Below are 9,567 nucleotides of genomic sequence, written 5' to 3' on the forward strand. Positions count from 1 at the left end.
GGGGGGGGGGGGCAAGGTGGAGGTGTTTAATTTTCTCAAAGGCAGAACAGGATACCCAGGGCTTGGTTTGCACCTATCACCATTTCTAGCCACCGAGGGCCATAGGCAGGCTGGGGGAACTCTTATTAATGTGAAAAAACCTCAGAAAGTGAAATGTTCATGCCATGGGACCCTTTTTATTTCAATTTGTCTTTAGGTTTAAACAGGATTGCTTTAGTTTTTGATCGTTTACCTGTCATATAGTCAATATCCTTTTCCCAATTTGCTTCATGATCAATTATACTTCCCACATTTGTTGTCATAAGACTTTCAATTTCAACATCACATACTTTAATATAATTTGATTTAACGCTCTTAAACACAAACCCAACAGTTGTTTCATATTGCAGGAGATTCCTAAAATAACAAAGACAATCCTTGTGAATTTCAAATGATGATTCATAAGGTTGTTGATTTTTACGTGTTATAGTTGGCATAAGCAAGGGCCATTCAGTGTGATAGCATGGTGGACATCTTCTCCATATAGTAAGGTTGTCCATCTTTTGAGCATCTGGGTCAAGAGATTCACAAGAAACACAAAATGCATGTTTGTCAAAACAGAAGCCTAGATATTTAGATGAATCTGCATATTTCATCTTTTTGTATTTAAACTTAAATTTAAACTGGTACATGCTACGGGTAGAAGAAGAATTGTTTCTGTTAGAGAAATAATTGGACACAAATGGAGAGTTGGCCAGGCAATGTGGTGAGCTTTAATATTTATTTAACAAAAATCCACACAACAAAAGGTGTCCAGAAAACAGCAGGCAAGGTTATCTAAAAAGACTAACACACCGTCCTCCAACACAATAAGTAACGGACAAGGGAAACACAAAGGACAGTTCTCAACCTGTGTTCTTCTTTGGACTTGTGTTCTTGAGTTCTTGTGAAACGTCATGTTCGAGGGCCAAAAGTACTGACCAGTTAAAATTCCCGGATGTGTTTAAGGATTTAATTACAAATGTTAACTAGCATGTTAGTTATCAGTAATTAGCCTGTGTCTATGTTAATGTTTACTATCATGTTAGTTAGCAGTAATTAGCTTGTGTCTATGTTATCTTCTAGCATATAACCTACCTCTCAGTCTCTCCTGATTGGGAATGATTGAGATTTCTCTTGCACAGCTACCAGAAGACTTACAACTTTCAGACAGGTTGCTCACGTCACATCTACGTCTTCAAGCTCAGTTGGAGACTGCGCAGCAACGCTCAGCATCACCGGGAAAGAGCTTCTAATAGACTTCACTGGTCTGTGCCCAGAGCAACGGGATCTGTTGGTATATTTCTTTAACTGTCCATGGTATGAACTTGGCAGGGCCAGTATTCCAGCATTCACTTCGGGTGTAAAGCGCAGATGGTTTCCGTTACACAGCTACAACAGAAGCGGTACGTTTTTCAAAATGTTTGTCTATTATTAAATCAATAATTACATTTTTAAGACATTTTAAGGCGAGAAATCAAATGTGAAGATTTTGAATTCAGGCGGTTTACGAAAAAGTGTCGCGAATTAAAAAGTGCTCCCACGCCTGGAGTCGGAAAGCTCCTCGATCCCAGGTAGGCGAGCCGGTCAGTCAGTCAGCTCACAAAGCCAAGGCAGAGGAAAGCCAGGTCCACAACTTTCAGATATTTATTATTTTTTTACCGCTGTGATTCTGTCATTACATTCGGCGTTATGTTCTTTTGATTGTTGTAATTCATCTGAGGAAACCAGGGCATTAATTAAATGACGCAGTGCCAATGACCACCTGTTTACTGGCAGGAGGAATTCTTCAAAAAGTGTATGTAAGTGACTCTGCATAATAATAAAAATAATATTAATAATAATTCTATCATTAAAGACTCCATTTATGGCACTCAATGTCACCTTCCTTACAAAAATGCATGTTAAAACTTCAGATTGTAAAAATTCATCACATCCTCTATAATTATGAATATTACTGCAGGAGATGTGCAGGACTTTTTTGTAAGGGCTTATATCAGATAAGATCACCGCTAAAACATACAATAACCACAAAAGCACCAGGTAATTTTCTATGGACAGCACTTGTGGTATGGCAATGCATGTGAGTCCTGCATGTATTAGTTAGGTGAAAGGTATAAATGTAAGTTATTATTATTTTTGGATGATCAGTAAATTACAGTGGAGCTTGAATGTTTGGGCACCCTAGGTAAAAATCTCCATAAGGCATCAAATGACAGATTAGACATATGTATAATATTCCACAAAAAGTTAGATTTAATTTCCATCATTTACACTTTCAAAATAACAGAAAACTAAAAAATTGCGTCTGCAAAAGTTTGGGCCCCCTGCTGAGTTTATAGCATGCACCCCCCACACTTTGGAAAGCTGAGACCTGACAGCATCAGGCATTGTTCTCAATCATTGTCTGGAATGACCATGCAATGTCAATCTTAAGGATTTAAATGCCCAGACTCATCTGACCCCTCCCACCAACAATCAGCACCCTGGCTTCTTCTAAGCAGTTGTCTAGAAAAATTTAACTGAAAATAGATGATAGTGGATTACATCAAGAGGCGTAAACTGAAGGTTTTGCCATGACCTTCACAATCTCCTGACCTCAACATAATTGAAAATCTATGGAAAGACCTTAAAAGAGCAGTGAGTTTTGCAGAAGCCATTTTTTTGTTTTGTTTTAAAACATAACTGACGGAAATAAAATCTGAATTGTTTACATTATATGAATGTCTAATCTGTCATTTGATGCCTTTCGGAGATTTTTCCATCTTGGCGTCTTTATGCACATTAATACACATTTTTACCTGGGGTGCCCAGACCTTCGAGCCCCCCTGTATACCATGCTCAAATATTATATCTGTTGTTAGTCCTAGTAGTGTTACGAATGCCGGGAAGGTTGTGCTGTTTTTTTGTTTTTTCCCTTTGTCTAGTGTCTTCATAAGCAAGTCTTGCATGACTATCAAAGTCAAACAGGCCATGAAGAAACTGAATAATTTAAAAGAGAAAAAAGGTAACCTAGCCTTGTTGTGTCTCTCTTTTAGGGGTGAAGTTGTAGGGCATGCTTGTAATTTAACATAGCATTAAGTTAATATGCAACTATTTTGACTCGTGGAGAAATCTCATAATGGAAATTCAATAATGTTAATTCTGTGACAGTTTGGCATGAAGGAGGATCCAAACGCAGAGTAGGTGCGTGCTGAACAAGCTTTTATTGACAAAAAGCAGAACAACAAAGTCCAAGCAAAACGACAAAAATACAGGGAGTAGGGAGAAACCGGCACAAGGAGTTGGAAAACGCACGGAAAAAAATTCAAGGGGAATCAACGGGTTTACAGGGAAGTAAAATCCAAAGGGGAAAAACAGTAGGGTCCACAGGGCACAACAACAGGACAGCAAACCAACAGGACCACAGGCTTCCACACAACTGAGACAAAGGGATCTGACCAAGGACAAAGGGAACACAGGGGTTAAATACAAGAGGGAACGAGGTAACTGGGAACAGGTGAGACGTCAGGTGAATCACATTAAGACGGGGCAGGACAATCAGACAGGCACAAAGCCAAACTAGACAAGAACAAACAGACACTTACGGCGGAAACACAAGACAGAGGTAACCACACAAGACCGGGGAGGAACTGAGACACGAACACAAGGAGACAAGACAGGACCGAAAAAAGGGGGAAATAACCCAAAACAAAACCACGACAAATTCATTAATGTTTAGGAACTTAGGGATCCTGCTACAGGAAAAGGGGTGGAGGCGGGTGGGGGGATCGCGGCCACCTCATCTTCTAGTGAACAGGCCAAGACGCCACCAAAGAAGAAGGCCAGGGTCAGTGGGGTGCTCCTGGACTGGGGGTGAAGGAGGAGAGAGAGCAGCATCTGATGAAATGTATTATTTTATCTCGTACCTGTCTATAATTTATTTAAGGATGTTTAAAGTATCTATCTATCTATTTATCTATCTATCTACTGTTTCTAGAGACATTACCAGTTGTACATAGTAGTAACATGCTGTGGCATGTTATTTAACTGAAGGGGACACTTTACATCTTATAATGGCATGCTTCTTTCTAAGAAAAGTCTGTATTGAAAAAACTAAACTGCTTATAAACAGTATAAACACATTTTACTGCAACAACAAAACTTTAATTTCACAGGACATAATCATTTATTGCTCATAGTCTAGGGTGACCAGACGTCCCCGGTTACCGGGGACAGTCCCCGATTTTGGCGACCTGCCCCCGGCTGGATCTGTCCCTGGAAATGTCCCCGGTTTTCACTGAGACTGACATACCCGAAATTGGAATTAAAGAAAGAAAATACTGAGCACACATAGCCGATAGTCGCACTCCCTTAATCTTTATAAGAAAGGTCGACCTCCTTAGAAATCCTTTCCATAATGTTGTCAGACACTTAGAATATTAATCTGAGTCTGTTAGCAGCAAAACAAGCACTTTTATGAACGTAAATATAACCTGGACAATTATCCCGTTAACTTACACTGTAGCTTGTTTCTCTGCTGCTTACTGCAGCGATCTCGTTTAATACTGCATCAATGTCAAAGGAAAATGTCCTCAATAGTTTTTATTGTATCTAATTTTCAATGAGCTGTTGCAGAAACAAGCCTTAAGCAATAAAGCAAAAGATGCCAGTAGTTCAGTAAACATTACAACATTATGAAATATTGAGACTTTCTATCTTGAAATATTAGGACTATTACGACTTTCTATCTTGAAATATTAGGACTATAAGGACTTTCTATCTTGAAATATAAGGACTATAAGGACTTTCTATCTTGAAATATTAGGACTATAAGGACTTTCTATCTTGAAATATTAGGACAATAAGGACTTTCTATCTTGAAATATTAAGACTTTCTATCTTGAAATATTAGGACTATTAGGACTTTCTATCTTGAAACATTCCCCTCTGAGGTGTAGTGGAGTGGAGTAGGAAGTAGCAACAGGGGTGGGTCTAGGATCAGACCTTGGGGGGGGGGCCTCAGCCCCTAATGAGAACAGCTCTAGGTCTTGTGTCCCCGTTTTAAGTTTTACAAAAGTAAAAACATTACTTGTTTTAGAGGTAAATATGCTTCTGAGCTGAAAATGTCCCCGGATTTTGTCTGAGAAATCTGGTCACCTTATCATAGTCATGCTCGTGCAGCTTTCCAGGGGCAGACACCTGTGCAGCAAGTCCTGCACAAAGAGGAACATCTGAGAGTTCATGATCACCTTGACCAGGAACATTACCTGGATGTTCTTCATCCTCCTCCTCCTCCTCCTCCTCCTCCTCCTCCTCCTCCTCCTCCTCCAGAATACCGCCTGTCAACAGACAATGATAGATGACTTTTGGGGCAAATAGAGGCCATATCTCCAAAATTGCTCGCCAGTGGGTTTGGCATGGTGCTTTTTAAAGCATGCTTGAACCTAGCTTCATAAAAAAAAGAGCTTACATTAAGTGTCTGTATTTAATTGGATGTACTGTATGTATGTAATTTAGCCCTTGTGTTGTCTTCACGTCAAAATTGAAAATCAAAACTTTTGTTGATGCTTTTTAGTCAATGTTTTTAACTTTTTCTTACGTTTTTGTCGCTTTTATCAACACCTTTTTGACGTTTAACACTATGTAACACTAACTTACTAACCCTTACTTTAGTTTTACAGTTATTTCTGGATTTTATGGTCAATGAACCTCATTCATAGGAAATAAGCAGAAATTATTTAAAATTAAAGGAATGTATGTTGATAATCACAGACTGGAGTATGTCAACTTTTACTCAATACTATTTCGAAACCACTTCAATTTTTTTAAATGGTATAATTTTGAATGTGACACCTCAAAATTAACTAAAATAGACATTTGTGATTGCCAAAGAGCGTTGTGGAATCAATCATGTTATTTTGGGTGATTACAATTGGGTAATTAAAAAGAACATTGACATAGGAAAACAGGTCAATTTGACCCGAGGACAACGTGAGGGTTAATTGTTAATTCTCGGCTGCTGGACATGACGGTGACGGATGCTGAAGGCAGAGAGAAGCCAGCTGGTGGATACAGAGACTCCCTGTACATCGGTGACCTCCGAAGGTCAAGGCTACGTTGGACTGACCCTGTGATCCCAACGTAGGTATCCAGGAATTTCCATCTGCTGTCAAACTCCCCTTGAAGGAAAACTGAAGGGAAGAGCTTGCGATTTGTGGTTCAGCAGTTGGGAGAATTCGGATGTGGCATCGATCTATTGAACCAGCCACATAGCGGAAGGACCATCCATGCAAGCAAAGCCAGCCCCCTCCTCCTCCATCTCATCTGGCTTGGGGAAATGAATTATGTTGTGCAGGATGGCCATCATCTCTTCCACTTTACTGTGAACTATTCGTCCAACAGTGGCTCTCGGACTGCCAAAGATGTCTGCTGGGACTCGGTACGAGGTGCCACATGCGAGCCAGTGCAGACAAACAGCTGTCTCTACGTCAAGGCTCCATCTGTGTGGCTTTTGCCGTGGCAACATCTGGACCAGCACATGGATGGGGTCCATCGAGAGCCTAAAGGCTGGCCTTAGGTCAGCCTCAGCAGAGATGGCTAGAAACGAAGTAAAAATACTTCCTTACTGTACTCAAGTAGATTTTTCTAGATATTTTTACTTTAGTATTTATTTTTTGGCAACTTTTACTCCTTACATTCTAACACTGATATCGGTACTTTCTACTCCTTACATTTTACTAAATTGGCTCGTTACTTTAGTTTTGTACTAAAGGTCGTCTATCAGGTGTGACCGGGAGTACATGTTGGAGAACAGCGCGGACACGCGCCTCACACCGCGAGCGGGCGCGCACGCCACACGGAGAAAAAAAAGTGAGAGAAAAGAAAAATAAACTAGCCATCCGGAGGATACTCAGTTGAGATCGTGTGTGTGCGTCTTTGAGAACTGTGAGTCGTATAGCTGATGTTTTCAGCCTGTTGTTGTATTGGTCTGTAGTTCTGGCAAATTGAAAAGTTAGCTTGTTTGTGTTACCTAGGTTACACCTGTTACCTAGGTTACACCTGGCTGTTGATTCGCTATAATGGCGATTGTAAAACACAGTAGCTCATAAGATAATGTAATTAATAGTGGGTTTATTGTTATTTACTAGCATTTGTGATTCCTATGCATTGTGTATGGTAGCCTTTACAATTTTATTTATTTATTGTATAACCACACAAACACACAGCCGTAGCGATCTACCCCTCCGTCCGTGTTTTAACAAACACAGCGTGGCCGGTTGGAAACCAGAATCTGCTGTAAATCCAGTCCTCATCTAGTGTTGACTAAGTTTTATATAACTTCATTGGAGTTAATTATTATTTTTTGCGTCATCAATACCAAAGTTAATCTAATTGGATGGGAATATAAACAGACTTCTCACAAAATCACACTTGAATTCATATCTTGTTACTAGGTCAGAATCTTATTAACCTGGAGTCCCAGTCTCTATCACAACAAACATAAAATCTTTTGTATATATGTTTTATATTTGAATTAGGCCTATTGACAGACAGCCATTTAAAATGTATTCAAAGGCATATAAAGAATAAAGAGTCTTTTCTCCATTTCCACTGTAGTTTCTCAGCGTCTCTCTAGTAACATCTGTCTGGTCCAGGGAGCTTTGTCATTCTAAGGCTACTTTTACTTTTATACTTGAAGTAAATTTCCAAGCCTCTACTTTGTTACTTTTTCTTGAGTAAAGAAGTTAAATCAGTACTTCTACTTTTACCAGAGTATTTTTAACACAAGTATCTGTACTTCTACTTGAGTACGGGAAGTGAGTACTTTTGCCATCTCTAACCTCAGAGAAAAACGTTAGCAGGACAGGAACACAGTCATTCACTTGTGCATTTCTATGAGAAGGAGATTGATCCTGTTTAAAAAAGTGGAAAACATATATTTAATATCAACTGTTATCATTTTAATAGTGAATCTTTTGTTCATAAGTAGTTAACGTACATGTCATGTATTTCATGTAACGCAAAGTAAATGTAATATTTACTACTTTATCAGGCTCTCAATAAACATTTAATACACTGATTGAAAACAATCTTAAATTTTCAACCTGTTTATATAATATACTATGCTAATCATCAAGTTCTTCTGAGGAATTACTGCCATCCTTGGAATTAAATATTCAAATTAAAAAAAGGAATAAATAAAAACTAGAGATTTTTTTTAACATGTCTTTGCTTATGTTTTCCTATAGTCCATTTCAGAATATAGGCAAACAAAGAAAACAAGAAACATAAACCTGACCCTCTTAATATAGGTTGAGGTGAATGTGCACAGAGTTAGTTATGCAATGTACTAAAATAAATAATCCAATTCCCCATATAATTAAATCTATGCTATTATATTACCTACTCACCATTAAATGGATAAGGAAGCTATGGTAATCAACTTTATTCATTCCTGGATATGTTTTCCTAGAAATTAAGCCTGACTGTTATACTGGATGGGACAAGGCTATTATAATGGTTTATACCTTCATATTTTTTATCTGCTGTTTCCTATTCTATCTATTATTGTCCATTATTGTAAACACTTTAGGTAGGCTAAATCATTTTCATATATATATATACATATAATGTCCAGAGACTAAATACAAGAGGCAACAAGCAAACAAGGAACAGCTGATACAACAGGTGAACTACATCAGGGCGGGGCAGAACAATCAGACAGGTGGGAAAACACGAGACAGGAAGTAAACCAAGAAAAGACAGAAAACTAGATTACTACGAAATAAAACAGGAAACACCATCAAAAATCACAAAACCATGACAGTCTCCGTTCTTTACACCATTCATTCATTTAGCCAAATCAGATATGTAAATTAAATACAATGTGGTGAACGGAGTCATTTAACCCTCATGTTGTCCTCGGGTCAAACGGACCCGTTTTTCTACATCAATGTTCTCAACTACTGTTGGAAATATATTTGTTTGAACCATATATTGAAGTATGATTAATGGCATATGTACCGTGAATATTTATGCATACTTATAATGTTCCAATTCTTTATTAACAACATATGAGAAGGGGACACTGCTTGTGCAAATAACTGAATTCTTAGTATAACTATTGTTGCTAAGCAGGCCAGGATGTCCTAGGAAGAGACAGTTGCAGGATAGGAGTGAAGGCCACATCTTATCTTTGGAGACAAGGAGAACAGGCACAAGGTTTAATGAGCTTTTGCCTTGAAGTAAATAAAGAGGGTAAGACTTAGTAAGGATGGTCAGACAACTCTGTGACTGTTGCATGCTGAGTTTCAGGACTTGTCTCTGGAATATTCCATTGAATAAATGATCAATCATCCACATCTTAGTTTCTGAGTGTATTTATCTGGACCCTGAGACCAGAGCAGGATTTGAGCTCCAACACTACTACACAACGCTCTTTGGCAAGAACAAATCTCATTCATTTTATTAATAATAATAATAATACACTTTATTTAAAGACGCCTTTCTTGGCACTCAAGGACGCCGCACAGGGAATTCATAAATTAAGAACAGCAAAACAAATAC

The 9,567-nt window shown here is 38.5% G+C and overlaps 1 long non-coding RNA gene across 1 annotated transcript in view; it reads left to right on the forward strand.

Moving 5' to 3' along the window:
• Positions 1 to 6,235, forward strand: part of LOC117959832 — a 19,459-nt gene extending 13,224 nt beyond the window's left edge. The window contains exon 3 of the long non-coding RNA XR_004660010.1: positions 6,224 to 6,235. This is a non-coding gene — a long non-coding RNA (uncharacterized LOC117959832). The remainder of the gene's footprint in view (positions 1 to 6,223) is intronic.
• The last annotated feature ends 3,332 nt before the right edge of the window (positions 6,236 to 9,567 follow it).

Source organism: Etheostoma cragini, chromosome 16 (assembly GCF_013103735.1).
Source record: "Etheostoma cragini isolate CJK2018 chromosome 16, CSU_Ecrag_1.0, whole genome shotgun sequence".
NCBI lineage: Eukaryota > Metazoa > Chordata > Actinopteri > Perciformes > Percidae > Etheostoma > Etheostoma cragini.